This window comes from Falco punctatus (genome assembly GCF_963210335.1).
Source record: "Falco punctatus genome assembly, chromosome: 3".
Lineage (NCBI taxonomy): Eukaryota > Metazoa > Chordata > Aves > Falconiformes > Falconidae > Falco > Falco punctatus.
In genome coordinates, this window is record NC_137582.1 from 30,655,799 (window position 1) to 30,672,454 (window position 16,656).

A 16,656-nucleotide genomic window follows, 5' to 3' on the forward strand; every position below is an offset into this window, starting at 1 on the left:
CTCACTACATGGAGTGAGAATTCTGCACTAGCTCCACAAAAAGTGGGAAAAATTGTCTAATGGGATTTTTCCCAGAAATTACGAAGTTCCTACTTGTTTTGCTTAATTTGGCTTCTTGTCCAGACCTGCCCCCCACCGCAGCGTGTTCTCCAATCCAGCTAACAAAGCTGATTATAAAGCCTGATGTGCTTGGTTTAGAGCAGGCATGTTGAAAGTCAAGATAATGTGTTGGGCATTTTTTATAAAACCAAACCTGAAACTGACCCATTCTCAGAGGCCCTGGTGGCAGGGAGCTGGGCTCAGCTGCCAGGTGCCTACTTGCGGGGATCCAGTGCAAACTCCATGCTGGACCAAGTCTTCCCCTTTCATGTTACCCTCAGGCTACTCAGCCCCCTGAGCTGGAAGATGGGGACGAGAAGCAGAATGAAGTCCCAAAAGTCCAGGAGGAAACAGTCAGCTACCTGCTGCTCCCCTTGGACACACACAAGTCTATGGGGCCGGGTGGTAACCACTCAAGGGTACTGAGGGAGCTGGTGAAGGAGCTTGCCAAGCCGCTCTCCATCATTTGTCAACAGTCCTGGGTAACTGGAGAGGTCCCAGAAGACGGGAGGTCAGCCAACATGATACCCATCTAGAAGAAGGGCTGGAAGGAGGAATTGGGGAGAGCTACAGGCCTGTCAGCCTGACCCCGGTGCCAGGGAAGGTTGTGGAGCAGGTCATCCTGAGCGCCATCACAGCATGTGCAGGACAACTGAGGATCAGGCCCAGCCAGCATGGGGTTATGAAAGGCAGGTCCTGCTGGACTGACCTGATCTCCTTCTGTGACAAGATGACCTGCCTAGTGGATGAGGGACAGGCTGTGGATGTTGCCTACCTGGACCTTAGTTAAGCCTTTGATACTGTCTCCCAAAGCATTCTCCTGGAGAAACGGGCTGCTCATGGCTGGGATGGGTGCACTCTATGCTGAGAGCTGGCTGGCTGGCCGAGCCCGAAGAGTGGTGGTGGATGGAGTTACGTCCAGTCGGTGGCTGGTCACAAGTGCTGTTCCCCAGGGCTCAGTTCTGGGTGCAGTCCTGTTTAATATCTTTATCGACAATCTGGACAAGGGGATCAAGTGCACCCTCAGTGAGTTTGCAGGTGACACTAAGTTGGGGGGGAGTGTTGCTCTGCTGGGGGGCAGGAGGCTCTGCAGAGGGATCTGGGCAGGCTGGACCGATGGGCCGAGCCCAGCTGTAGGAGGTTCAACCAGGCTCAGTGCCGGGCCCTGCCCTCGGGTCACAGCAGCCCCAGGCAGCGCTGCAGGCTGGGGCAGAGCGGCTGGGAAGCTGCCTGGGGGAGAAGGCCCTGGGGGAGCTGGGTGACGGCCGGCTGGGCAGGAGCCAGCAGTGTGCCCGGGGGGGCAAGGGGGCCCACAGCATCCTGGCCTGTGTTGGAAATAGCAACAAATGATTGTGTGATTCTATGAATCTATGTTTACCAACCCCTCTAAATATGTTATTCAGACTCTGAACCAATACTGAGACATAAGAAATCAGGGACAAGTCTGTTGTTGACATACTGACAATGCTTATTGAAATCACACAGGTTGGAATAGCAATAATGCAGTGTTTCTGGAGTTGTTCCTCACAATGGGATTTGAAATAGCTTAATTCTGCATAATTTGAATTACCTCTGATACTGCATTCTATCTTCAGTGGATTTTTTTCACAAACAGGATTAAATCTCCCAATATATTTCTGGATGCCTGCCACTTGGTTCCCAGATTTCATATGACCAGCTACAGTGAAGGCAGACTATCCCTTTAACGGAATAACCCATTTTTTCCTTATGTTGTGTATATAGACAGTATTTTGCAGAGCTTGCTTTCTTTTCAAGGATGATCATCTTTGGGAATACTGGACAGTGGGCTGTGTATATGGGATGTACTACACAAAGTGTATAGTTTTTAAAAGACTTGCTTGCACCATAGGTAATTTCTAACATGTCTAAGCAACCGTTGCCTTTGATTTCAGTGAGGTATCAAGAGGGCCGTGTTACGTATTAACAGGCTGAAAATCAGGCCCAGGTTTCGTGCCAAGCCTGTGATACAGGCTTAGATTTTCTTGAGGGAGGGTGGAAAGGAGGAAAGGGGCAGAAGGTTTTTGCCTGTCTGCTGCAGCACAGGTACCTTCCCCATGCACTGCCTTGGTTTCCATCTGACTGACACCAGAGATACAGTGAAGATTCATCTCCACTGTTGCTGCATCCCTCACATGAGTCTTGTTCCCCATTTTTGGGGAGCCTAATGTCCCCATCCAGAGCCTGGGGCAGGGCTGCCTGTGACCCTGTACAGTGGTGTGTGAGGTGTAGTTTTAAATACTCTGGCAGATTGAAATAAACTGGCAGAAACGGTGGTTAACTAATAACAGAAGCACCTGAACATGAGGGTAGGTGAAAACATGTTTGGTTTCAGATTATTTAATTTCTTCTAATAAAAGACATTTTCCTCTCCCTACATGATTATATTTCTGATAAGGAATCTGTGCCCAAACCTGTGTCTATATGACACATGCAAATACACTGTCCTGCTATGCCATGTAGTATCAGATACAAACCTCTTCCTAGCTGTACACTGAATTAATGTTTTGAGAAATTACCAGGTCTAACCCTCTCATTTCAGAAGCCTGCATAGGCAGAGATATTTAAGATGCCTTTTGTTCTGGTGAGACACAGGGGGCTGGTGCTAGTCACCTGGAGGTTCCCAATCAGCATTTATTTCTATCCCAGGCTCCAAGCGTGGGCCACACTGGAAGCTCCAACAGTCGTCAGATGGAAAAAGCAAAGAAAGGGAAGATACTGGAAAATTATTAACAAGCCTGGGTTTTCATACTCTGTGTTTGGCTGGCGTGTAGGGACATAGCATCGGGTAGAGAACTGGAGATATGTGTTGCCTGTGGTGGGGAAGGCAAAGGTGGAAATAGAGGGGACAGTCCATGACACGGAGTCATAATCATCTAGCTCTGTCTCCTGAAAATGCAGTGGAAATATTTTACAGGAGACAAGGTAAGGATGAGCCATTTGGGTGTTTAGACACAAGACCTCTTTGAATGGAGCCGACTTTTAGAGAAAAGTGTGATTTATTTGAAAGTAATGAGTGAAACTGAACGAGATGCCTTGATGCTTGCCAGTTCGTAAGTGAGCAAAACCTATGGTTCCTGTTGGACATCTCCCGGAGGACTGGTAATAAAAGAATAGATGTTCATCCTTAGATTGAGAGACATACATTCACAAAGAGCTTTAGACATCCTGGGAAATCAATGGGAATTAGATCCCCAGATGCCTCTGAGAATTTGGTATAATTAGTTCCAGGAAAACACTGCCCAGGCTGTTTTTCCCTGCTACATATGGGACTGAAATGCAAGCAGAGATATTCTAGAACAACTGTAGAAATCACACACTTTTGGATTTGGGTCAGTAAGCCTTTCTTTCTACTTTTGCTCAGGTCAGAAGAGATCTGAGATGGGGCAGAAATCTATGGGGCTGAGTGATGGTGAACACTTTTCAACTTACTGAAAACACTGGGAATGGAGCGAGTACAGACACAAGTCACAAATCAGCGGGTGACACAAGCCAAAAGTAGTTTTTAAAGGAAGGCAAACAGGCCTGGTTCTTAATGAGGCCACAGATGTTACTTGAGATTTTGCTCCAGTGACTATCAAGACCGCACTAACATTACACACAGATGTTACACCAAATGATCTTGGGAAGTGGGGGCGTGATGTCATTGCGGGGTTTCAAATCTGGAACACATAATCAACTTATCTTTGTTCTGAGAGCTCTCGTTATAGCCCCCCGGGCTCGTTCAGATCTCTATTTGCATAGGAAGTGCCCTGAGGAGAGATCCTGTTCCAGGACACAGATAGCTATGGTGACAGTCCAACATACCTGTTGTTTAAGTTTCTCCTTATGAGTGACTATAACATATTTTGGAGAAGAATTATGGTTGGGTGGGAAGAGGATGAATAGTCTAACTCCCTGTCCAGTTCAGAAAATATATTGTTTCCAGAGGAAACCTTGAGAGCGTGTAGAGTCAAAGCTCTCCAGGGCAGGGTGATCATCTAGATATTTGCTGAGTAAATCACCTAGCAGAACTGTGTTATATTCTTAACAATGAATATTAGTAATAAGTAGTAGGCTGATGTTTTAAAGGGCTTTTCCTCTATTATATATGGTAACATTTTACCTTGGCAATGATTGTTTATTTCTTTGTCCATACGCCTTTGGCACTGACTTGAACCTTGTATTTTGTCTAGCTGAAAAACTTCCTTAAGTGCTTCTTAAAATAGAAATTGGTTCAGATACTCATCACATTTCTGTTTTTGCTAGATGAATTCGAAGGGAATAGAAAAATGACAGCCATTTCTATTATTGGATGTTTCTTCTGAAAATAAAACTCATGCTTAATACCCTAATCCTGAAAATAAGTTGCTGTGCCGAAGCCAGCATGGCTACTGTCTCACTTGATTCCCACTGAGCACATATTTAAGTCCCTTTCTGAGTCAGCACATTATAAAACAAGCCTTGCAAGGAGCAGGGAGAATGGTGATAGCCCTAATAACTCCTCTTCATCTTTTAAACAAAGCTTGTGGGACCAGTGGTCTAATACTACACATGTAAAAATCTCACATTTCATCTCTAAGAATATTTTCCTATGGAGTCAAAGGATGAGTTTGGTCTCTATAAACATGCGTAGAGTTCTATTATTTTATTTTCCTTGTGTATAAAAGTAAAAAAGCCCAAAGTTGATTGATGTCTTAGGAACTTCAGGGGCAAGAAAGGTTATGAATGCCACAGACCCAATCTGGATAGCGCACAAATGACAGGGCTTGCTCTATGGTGTGGCAAAGCATTTTAGCTGATCTTCATTGCATCTTCCACAATGCGCTGGGTTTGGCTGGGACAGAATTAATTTTCTTCTTATTAGCTGGTACATTGCTGTATTTTGGATTTAGTATAAGAGTAATGTTGATAACACACTGATGTTTTAGCTGTCGCTAAGTAATGTTTATTGTAAATTAAGGACCTTTCAAGTTCCCCATGCTTTGTCAGCAGAGAGGTGCACGAGAAGCTGGGAGGGAGCAGAGCCAGGGCAGCTGACCCGAACTAGCCGCAGGGATGTTCCATACCACAGATCATCATGCTCAGTATATAAACTGGTGGGAGTTAGCCAGGGGGTGCCAATTGCTGCGGGGGGACTGGCTGGGCATCGGTCAGCAGGTGGTAAGCAATTGTAGCGTGCATCACTTAGTTTTTTTCCCCTTGGGTTTTATTTTCTCTTTCTCATTACAACTGTTGTTGTCACTATTATTGTTGTTATAATGTTTTATTTTCATTATTAAATTGTTCTTATCTCAATCCACAAGTTTTACCTTTTTCCTGATTCTCTTCCCCCTCCCACTGGGCAGGGAGTGTGAGTGAGTGAGTGGCTGTGCGGTGCTTAGTTTCTAGCTGGCGTTAAACCACGGCACAAAAGCAGAGGTGTCGTGTTGGGTCGTCATGACTAGATGTGAAGGGTAAAACACAGTTTACCTTTCCTTATCAGTGGAGACTCTTCCCAGTACTGTTCAAGAAAGACCCTGTGCAGATCCAGACCTGCAAAATTTGGCTCAGAGTATGAGTGAGCAGTCCTTTATCTTCGCAGCGAGAGACTCTTCAGGCTGACTGCACTGAACAGTGCCCTCCCAGCAGTATAAACTTAGATCTCTGTGCCTTCAACCTCATAAACCAGGGGCTTATAAACAGCTGGAGCTGTGCTGTGGCAGGGAAGAGGAGCTGCACAGAGGGCTGCAGCCAGGCAGCCTCTGCTCCCTCAGCTGCCTTGCCCCAGTGTCCCCCAGCTACCTTCCACCCAGGCAAAAATGGGATGTGCCTCTCTGAGATCACATTCATGCCCTGTCCTCACTTTCAGCCTTCTCCCATGGTAGCTGCCACTCCATGGTGCTCTTCCCATGGACAGCCACCAAAGGCTCCTGAGACACAAAAATAAAGGTCTGGCTCACCATGGATCTAGCTGTCCTCCAAAGGATGGTTGTTGCCACCATGGGTGGAGGTATCCCATGTGGCATGGACACCTGAAGTGGGGCAAGCAACAGAGACCACATCTGGCAAGCCTGGTGACCTGTCAAGATACAGGGCTGCCCTAGACCCTGGTGGTGGGGGAGGCAGCGCCATGGCAGACAGGGTCACCTGTCTTTCAGCAGTGGACCCATGGACCAGATTCTCCTGCCTAATGGTCTCTGGTGGGTTGTCTTTCCCCTTTGAGCAGATAAAGGTCTGAGTGTCCAGGATGATGTGGTGTAAATCTGGGTCCTGAGACAAGCACTGAAGCCCACAGGGATGGCTTTCCCCCTTTGTGCTCAACCTTGCCTGTCCTCAGGGTAATCTGGCTAAAGATCCAGACAAGTGGTTTTTTGGCACAGGGAGAGTGTTGACACATGTCCCCAGTGTCGGCAGCTGGTCCTTGAGGAGACCCTGGCAGGGCTGATAGCAGCTTTCGAGTGTATTTATCTTCTACCTTCTATCCTGATAGGAGGGTGTTGCTATGGCTGAGGAGAGCTGAGGAAGGAAGCTCTGGTGCATACAGCCCAAACCAAACCTCACAGCCTCTGACTGGGATAGTCCTGAAACTGCTTTTGGGACTGGGGTTTCATAAGAATCAGTTACTGCTTTGAACCCCTTTTCTCCCCATCACCCAGCAGCAACTGATACCAAAGAGAACCTGGAAGGTTACCTGAAAGTAACTCCAATGGAATTACTCCTGGTTTATGCTGAGGACCGGGTGATTTCTCTGCACAAGAATTACCACTGCATTGCATGAGATCCAAGTGGCTTCTGCAGGGATAGTTGAATCCTAACATGGTTCAAAAGGCATCCAAAATTAGAAATATTGAGAGCAAACATAAATTGGAAACTATTCCGTGCTGGAATCCTCTGCAGATGATTGCAGTCAAGAAAATGACTATCAGAAGGTAGCTGTGTGGGCAAAAATAATGTAACAAATGGTCGGGGCACTGTGGTTTTGCTTTCTTAACAAAACGTGTGTGTGTGTCCCCACAAATACAAAGAGAAGGAGGAAGGGAAGTATCTGGCCATTTAAATGAAAAATTACTTTTCTCTGCAATCACCTTCTGTCAATAAAATGCTTATTTTCTGACATGTCAATTAGGTGATTCAAAAGCCAGATGACCACTGCCTTCCATTTAGTACCGCTCAGCTGGGTTAAATGTCTTAAGTGTTTACCCTTTATGAGCAGTGGCATGTATCTGTTCTTAGTCAAACTGTGCTATGTGTGACATGTTTGCCTGTAGGTTTTTCTCTTGAGGTAAAGTTAACCATTATTATCAGATTCTAAGAAAAATGGTAGATTAGGACAGTGGTTTCACTGACAGAAATGAGTACAGCTTGTTTTACAGTAATGTGTATGAGAAATACGAAACAGATGAGAAGAATTCACATAGAATTAACCGGCCTGTAATTTAAAGTGCTGTCATTAAATAGGATCATGTATCCATGCTTAGTACTTCAAAAGAAACCTCTGCTGTGTAAGACCAGTTATTAGTGAGGAACATTTTGTCCGGCATCTCAAACCAATTTTAAAAGCTCTGATTACACACACACACACACAAGCATGTGGAAATGAAACTACTTTCTTAAGAATCTTTGGGACTTGATTTTGTTCACACGAAACTCTTGAGGGTTTAAGGAGGAATTCTGAATGAGGAAAAAACACATAAGCTCTGGCTCCTGGTGAAGTCCTAGGAGGAAGAATGGTGATTATATCAATATAACCTTCTACTGAGGCTTGTTCTGAACACATAACACTATCTGCTTGTGTAAAAGAACGGAGCAGGCTGTGGGGTGAGAAGGATTCACATAATAACTTCGATTAAACTAATTTAAAATGGATTAAATCTTTAGAAAGCCATCTGCTGTTGTCCACCAGGGAACGCAGCCCAAGCTTTTTGGTGGGAAAAGCTAAAAAGCTTCCTTTCTGACTTACGACCAGAACTGAAAGTGAAACGCTCATTTGGAAGAAATAAATAAATAAGATGAGACAATGCAAGTCACTTTCCCAGACAAAAAAAAAAAAAAAATCACAGGCAGGCCTTTGTGGGTACTAGCAGGTCAGCAGGACTCACCTTGCAGGCCCAGACAAGCCAGCAGGAGACAACCACTTTGGTGAAACATTCCTCAAGATGGATCTTGCTGGGCAGCACCGTGCTCAGACCTGGGGTGGAGGCTTACATACGTGCCCACCCTTTGGTGAGCAACACAAATCCAGCAAGTAATTAGCAGTTCGATATGAATAGTGCTCCTAAAAAGCAAATGTTTAGTCCTTGGACCTTCAGTCTCACTCCCCACAGGGTAGCTGTCCCTGTCACTGCCAGCATGCCCCAAAGCCCAGAGGAAAACCTGAGGTGAGTGCCAGCATCATGGTGCTTGAACATACTGCTGACTTCTCAGGGCATCAGCTGGGGACACTGCTGGGTACCTCTGCAATTCATCCAGCATCCCGGGGAATTGTGAGAGGGACTGTTCTAGGACTACAGGGTAACTCCTGGAAGGCACCTCAGAGGGTCTCTAGACCAACTTTTTACTGAAAACAGGGTCAACTCTGAGATCAGACCATATCCAGTCTGAGGCAGTTGAAAGCCTCCAGGAAGGGAAACTGCACAGTTTTCACTCTGATCTTCAGTTCCCACCCCAAATCTAATAGGGCTATGCTGAATGGCACACAGGTAATTGTAGCAGTCCAGAAGGGATCTTTGGAGCTGTAGGGATATGATAGGACTCTGTAGGTGCATCTGCACTCTGCTATGATGTCCCCAGTGATCTGGTTCCTTCATTAACTCCAAGTGATCACTCACTGGGTCAAGCCATGGTTTGTTTTGCACTGTGTCCTACGTCCCTTTCCGCAGAAACCAAGGCAGTGTGTGCCTGGGTCTCATCCGAGCACTTCCAGCCATAGCAGTTCAGAAACTCTGAGGTTCCTCAGCTCCCAGGAAGCAGCCTGGGTCCTGGCACACAGCTGGCTCTGGGTGATGGGAGCACAGATTTGCAGGTAACCTCTCCTTCCTTCAGATATTGCTGTAGTCTACTATTCCATTTAATGGAATCACAAAATAGCTGAGCTTGAAAGGAAACTCTGGAGTTCCTTTAATCAAAATCTGTCAATTATCTAGTCAAAATCTGTGCTCAAAACAGGGTCAGCTATAGCAGGTTGCTCAGGGCTATGTCCACCTTGGTTTTGAATAACTCCAAGGACAAAGACTCCATGAACCCTCTGGGCAATCTGTGCCAGTGTTCAACCACCCTCACAGTAAACAAGTTCTTGTCTTATATCTAAATGGACTTTCCTGTCTTTCAGTTTGTGCCCATTACATATTAACATATTACCATTATAACATATTACACACTGGAATTCAATGTACAACACCACTGTGTATGCTGTTGTCAGAATAATAATCTGTCTGACCAATTTATATTTTATACCAACAACACAGCATTTAATATTACACAGTTTCAGAGGAAGGAAATATTTACTCATGCATCAACTTGCCCAGTAGCTTAAAGAGGCAAAGTGGAAAAAAAAGAAAGCTTGGAGTTTTTGCATTAACCACAATACAGATTTCTATACAATTTTAGCAATTTTATGCAGCAACATAAACTATGATTCTTAATCTGGTTTGTGAAACTCTTGTGAGGAATAATGCAGTTGGATATGATTGCTGGAGTTTGCTTTTGGCATTCTCCTGAAGTGAGGAGACTAGAAATACAAATGGTAATCAACAGCTTTTTTCCATATTCTGCATTATCATGTTCTCTGTTGTATTCTTAGGCTTTGTGTCTCAAATTATATATCGAGAAACACTTATAGAGAAGATACACGTGGACTCCCGCACAATCAAAGTATTCTTTGTCCAAAATCAGTATCTTTTCAGTAGAGAAAGTCTACCCATAATATAGGGCTTGTTCCAAACGGTGCAATGCTGTGCCAAGTGAGAAAAGCAATATAGAAAAGCTCTGCTGTGTCCTGTCGCTTTGATGAGATGCCCCCTGAGCCTTCTCTTCTCTAAGGTAAACACTTGCCATCTCTCTCAGTGTCTTGTTGTATGACAAATGAGCCAGTTCCTTAAACACCTTAGTGAACCTGCTCCCATACATCTGTGTCTCTGTTGTATTGGGGAGTCCAGACCTGGGCACACCACCCAAATGTGTCTCATCAGTGTGGAGCAGAAGGGAAGGATCAACTTCTTCAACCTGCTGGCAACACGCTTTCTGACACCACTCAGGAGGCTGTTTGCCTTTATTTGTCACAAGGGCACTTTGCTGGCTCATGGTCAACTTGGTGTACACTCAGACTCTCAGGGCCTTTTCTACAAAGATGCTTCCCAGTGGGTGAGCCTCCAGTGCTTCCTGGTGCCTGGGGGTTATTGCCCCCTGGATGCAGGACTTTGCATTTCTCCTTCTTGAATTTGAGATGCCTGTTGGCCCAGTTCTCGAGCCTGTCCAGATCCCTCTGGATGTCAGCACAACTGTCTGGTTTATCAGCCGCTCCTCCCAGTTTTGTCTCATCTGACAATTTTCTGTGGGTGCACTCTGCCCCATCACCCAGGACACTAATGAAAATATTTAGGAGTGTAGAACCCAGTATTCATCCTGGGATACACCTCTAGTGACTGGCCTCCAGCTGGACGTTATGCTGCTAACCATAACACTTTGAGCTCAACAGTTCAACCTGTTTTCAGTGACCACCATTTATCTAGCTCATACTTAATCTGTTTGTCTGTAAGGGTGTTACAGGAGACAGTGTTGACAAACAACACCTTTTGCTCTCCTCTCATCCAATGAGCCAATCATCTCATCATAAAAGGTTATTGGGACAGTCAGGCAGGATTACCCCTTTGTAAATCTGTGCTGATGACTCCAAATCACCATCTTGTCCTTCATATGTTTGGACTGCTCCATCACCTTCCTGGTGACTGAGGTGAGGATGACTAGCCTGTGGTTCCCTGGATCCTCCTTTTTGCCCTTCAGTATAGTAGTGACATTTTGGTCTTTTCCACTCTGCAGGAATCTCCCCTGTATTTCAAAGGTAATAAAGAATGGCCTTGCAAAGACATTAGCCAGCTCACTTACCAGTCACAGATGCATCCCATCAGATCCCACGGGTGTGTATCTTCCGTTTCTTACAGTGCTCCTTAATTTGATTGTCTTTCACTGAGGATAAGTCTTCTTTGCTCCAGACTTTCCCACTGTCTCAGGAACCTGGCATTCCTGAAGAGTGGTCTTACCAGTTAAGACTAAGGTGAAGAAACCATTGAGTACTCCAGCTTTCTCCATGTTCATTGTCACCATATTCCCTAACCTATTCCGCACTGAGCCTACTTTTTCCCTAGTCTTCCTTTTGCTGTTGGAATGCCTGCAGAAGCCCTTCTTGCTGCCCATTGCCTCCATCACCAGATCCAGCTGTCAATGGGCTTTGGCTTTCCTTATCCATTTAATGAAACATTTACCACCACAGTGGAAGGAATTTACTCCTTCCTTTCACTGAGACCAAGCAGATTTATGGGTTTAAAAATGCTAATAAGGTTATGCCTGTAGTCCTGTGTACTGTGTGAGAAACTCTCCAATCCCTCTAAAGACAGCATTATCATTAACTGTGTGTTCCCATCTTATTTTAGCAACAAGTCTCTCAGAAATATGACTTTCCACACCTCATATCTGAACTCAGTACCCTTTTGAATGCTGCAAGTGTGACTCTTGCTGCTGAGCTCTCTTTGAAGAGTTTACCTAGGCTGGGAAAAAGTTACTCATGTGAGCCCATACCACTTTCAGACCGGCTGTTAAAGTTTAAGCCCATTTGAGGAGGGGATTGAAAAAATTTGAAACCCAGGGGACTGAAACTGGGTTTTGCTACTGACCTGATTCGTAATGAGACAGATCACTACCTGGCTTTCATAGCCATTCCAAATAAAGTATAAATCAAACCTGCAACCTTATATATTAGGGAAGATTTTAGTTCTGACTTCAGTGGGAGAACAGGGCCTCCCATGTAACTATCTTATTCATATTAGTATTCAGAAGTAAAATATGTCTGCATCTCATCTGAAACATGCCTGAAAAGCTCCTAGCAATTCCCCCCTGAAAACTTTGGTGTAGTTCTTCCAGTATGGGCTGGCTCAGAAATGAAGCAAACAGGGCTCTTCTTATAATTAAGATTTTGGGGAAGGGATACAGGGCTAATACTTTAAAATACTTTTGAACCACAACAAATCAGTGCCAGACCATGGGCACTTCAGGTCCTGAGCCTGCACAAAAGCCATCAAGAGTTATGGACAGACAGATGGTTCAGTGTAAAGTTTGGTTCATGTTAGCCATGTGTAACACTCAGAGGGAAACTTTGGCCAGGTTTTCTGCACAAAGTACAGAATTAGGAGGAGAGATCCCTTGATCTCAGTTATTGAATGTTTCTTTTCTCAGGTCCTTGGATAGCTAAGAGAAAAGCGAGCTCCAGAAGCATTCACGGGTTGGAGGTGACAATGAAGTTTTTGGGATCCCACCCTCTGGGATGGAAATGAATCTAGGACTGAAGCTGTAGCTGAAACTACAGAAACAAATAGCATGGCTAGGGGATCTGGTTCTGCTTCTGAGGTCATCCTATGTGGAATGGCTCACACCCATAGAGAAAAATACTTTCTCACTAAAATAGGGTAGCACAGGCCAAATATGTACCAGGGAGAATGGTACCAACTGAAGATTGCAGATAACTAAAGAGCGTGGTTCATGGTTAAGCTTCTGGCTTCTTTTATTAATGTAGCTTAATTTTGGGGATTGTCATGGTTTAACCCTGGCAGGCAGCTAATTATCACACAGCTGCTTGCTCACCCCCACAACCCCATCCCCCCAGTGGTATGGGGAGAAGAGTAAAAGTGAGAAAACTCATGGGTTGAGATAAAGACAGTCTAATAAAAAAAAGGAAGGAAAAAATCAACAAAGACAGAGAGAGGGGAAAAAAACCCCACAAACCCAAACACCAAAAACAAGTGATGCAAAAGAAATCAATTTCTCACTACCAACCAGCTGATGCTTCACCAGTCCCCAAGCAACAGCAGCCCCTGCTGACCTCCACACTCCCAGTTTTATTGCTGAGCATGATGTCATATGGTACGGGATGTCCCTTTGGTCAGCTGGGTCAGCTGTCCCAGCTGTGTCCCCTTCCAACTTCTTGCAGATCCCCAGCCTACACTCTGGCAAGGCAGTGCGCAAAACAAGGAACACTTGCTGTGCAAGCATTTCTCAGCAATAACTAAAACATACCTGTGTTATCACCACTGTTTTTTTCATCACAGATCCAAAACATAGCCCTATACAAGCTATAATGAAGAAAATTAACTCTATCCCAACTAAATCTAGTATGGGAATCCTGGCCTGTGTATCACTAGAATGATCTTGTTCCTGTGAGAGAACCAAGACACTCTGGGCTACTCAGGACAGAACAGTATATACGCTTACAGTCTTTAAACTGTTTGTTTTTTTTTTTTATCTTAACAAAGATGATGTGGGTTTTGCCAGTGAAAGGTTTTCCTCTGTCTCCAAAATCATTCCATGTGTAAAAAGTTTTCCTGGCCATAAACTGGTAGCGGGACTTTTCAGCCACTGGCTTTGAGATGAGCCCTGAATCTGCAGACTTTGATCTTCAGGATGTTCTCTTTGTCCACGTTCTGGAGAAATACCTGAGCAAATTGGTTGAGTGCAGGGGATCTTGGTATCTTCCCCACCAGCTGCAGAGCTTTTTCTCAGTAGATACATAACCACAGCACAGCTCCAGTTATCACATTTCTACGGGGGCTTTTTGCCAGCAGATACGCATACCCGCAACCCATACACCCAACTGCCCTTGGCGAGTCACCGTCCCTCAGTCCACACCTGAGCTGCTGCATGGGCCTCCATCGTTGGAAGGAGGTGTGCATTCTTGCATCCCCAAAGGATTTTAGCAACTTACTCCCAGTTAAACCAGTGCTTTAAAGAGCAGAAAGATGGGATGTGATTTATGAGGTTTCCTCCAGCTGTACCTCGTGCTCTAAATCTCCTCCTTGCTAGCCGGGAAGGTTCAGACCCTCAGGACCAAGTAGATGCCATTTTCCCATTGTTTTCTTTCAAAGCCGGGCTGTGGGAAAACGGTGCCTCAGGAGAGGATAAACAGTAAAGCTGTCCCATTTGAAGAATTTCTTTTTAAAAACCACTGTTGCCAATTAGTACCCAAAATGAGTATTGGGGAAGAATGAAAGGGAAAAATACAACAGCTCTGTGAAGGAGTAGGTTTTCACGTTCATAGAAAGTTTAAAGCTAATAGCTAGGAAAATCAAATGAGTATAGGCATCTGGAGGGAGGGGAAATTATGTTTCTATTGTGTAATGTTAATGTCTTAAAATGTTTAAAACAACAGGGCTGGGGACGTGAGACTTCATTTAATTAACATGCTCAGAAACCTTATTATCAAGCTGAATGTGAATTCTTCTTGATATTTTACTTGCTCTGTTGCCTGAGGCTGGCTACAGGAGGCCTTATCCCTATTTTCCTGTAAAAACTACTTCCACATTCCACGTCCCAATTACTCTGAAGGGCATACCCAAGCTCCCAATAAAATCATGCTTGGAGTCTTTGCTGACTTCTAAATGCTATTCTACATGTGTTTCTGATCACAAAATCAGATTTCTGAATGTCAAAATTATACTCCTAGTGGAGAATGAATAATAATTTAAGCCTTTTTATTTGTGTAGAAAGCTGAAAATGAAAATATGAAGCACCTGAAAACTCTTTAAGTTGCTTGCTGTGTTTCCACTGGAAGAGGCATACTGAGACCTATTGTATTGCAGTTCATTTACACTTCTTCATATTGTGAACATCAAGGGGGCAAGGACTGCTCAACTTCCCTAGCACAAGAGCTCTGCCGCACTGGTGGGGACAACCCACTACTGCCCTTCTTCAAAGAAGTCATTAAACTAAGGATAATTCAGGGTTTGTTTTCACTGGTCAGGCATCTGTGAAGTGGAGGTAGGTAACATGTTCCTCTCCTGGTAGCACCTATGGCCCTTGAGGAGAGAGTATCGGCTGTGGAAGGCAGGTTGACTGGGTTTTGGCAAGCAGGTAAGCTGGAAGTTTTTAGCCAGGTGTTCTGTTACTGGAAAGGCAAGTAGCAGTGAGATGACAGGACGGAGACATGGTGTCCCACTTCATGCCTTTGCTCGTGGAGTCTGATGGTGATCATGGCTGGTGGGGCTGTGCCAGGGCTGCAAACACGGTTCTCTGCCAGCACACAAGGACATGATGGTTTGGTCTCCTCTGCACCTGCATGCACTCAGCCATGGTGCAGCAGAGGCTGGGGAAGCAGCAGCACTTTTTTGCTGCATGGGCTCACCTGGAAATTATCCATGGATGGTGATGGGAGTGGAAGAGGAACCAGAGTCCCTTCTCTCTGCTGCTATAGCCATCTGCTGCTCCTTGCACAAGCTGTGTCTCCAGATGCAATATCGTCTATATAATGGACATTGGCAAGATTTTCAGAAGCACCATTCAATTTTGGTACACGAGGGGCTCACTCACTGGTCCAGTGTGTTTCCTCCTGTGCTTTCTGTTTAAATACCATCATCCCCACCCTGTTTCTTCAACGCTGATAATAGCTAACAATTCATTGCATGATATTCCCTTCTCAAGCTCCATTGCTTTTCTTCTGTCAGATGCTCATTGTAAATCCTTGTAATGTAAAACAGTTCATCGGAGCGGGGCTCCGCATTTTCTCCTGTTTCTGGTAACTTGTGAGGAGTTGTCACTTCACATCCAGGAGAACTCCAGGGAAAGATGACAGACTCCACAGGCTGCACATTTCAGAGCTGGAGGAAATGGATACTAAACACAATGTCATTTAGATTTAAAATAATGGCTCTTAAGTGTTCACTGTTGTTTGTAATAAATACAATATATATAAACTTTAGCTTGTGGCTGAAATCTAAACTATCTGTTTTAAATGAATGATAATATAAAACATGTCATAATTCCTGGTCCATTAATATTGATGAGGCACAAATTAACATTCCACAACCTGGCTGGAGTGAACCGTGTGTCGTCATGGAAAGGTGAAAGTATCCGAATGCGAAACGTACAACTCCTACAGCCCCTGGCCCACTGCAGTTCAGTAATAGGACTTTCTTCTAGTCATCACTTGCTTTAAGGTTATCCTTGGGTCTGATTATCTCTGGCTCTGAAGATGCTCTTTTTCTTGATAATGCAAGGTGGATAACCTTGACTAGGCTTTGTGAGGCTCTTATCTATGGATCAGAAAGACTAAAAACCTCGCTCCACTTCTGTGCTTCACTTCCCGATGAAGAAATTAAGCCCCCTTTACCCAGTCCTGTACTGCACAGTCTGGCAGGAATCTGTTTGCTTGGGGCCCGCTGCCTTTATCAGTGAAAGCCAGTGGGTTTACCCAAATCTGAAGCTCATCACAAGGTGATCTTTTCAAATGGCTCTGAGAAAAAAACATCAAAAGGAGCCGAACGCTATACCCAGAAGCAACTGACAGGCAAGGTCATCACATACAAGCTCTCGTTGATCAAA

The 16,656-nt window shown here is 44.8% G+C and overlaps 1 protein-coding gene across 1 annotated transcript in view; it reads left to right on the forward strand.

The window, feature by feature from the left end:
* Nucleotides 1–16,656, forward strand: part of GDF6 (growth differentiation factor 6) — a 151,762-nt gene that overhangs the window by 93,899 nt on the left and 41,207 nt on the right. Inside the window, exon 3 of the transcript XR_013926684.1 lies at nucleotides 1–16,656. This exon is cut by the window's left edge and continues 35,964 nt beyond it; it is cut by the window's right edge and continues 41,207 nt beyond it. The gene's annotated coding sequence lies outside the window, so the exon portion shown is untranslated.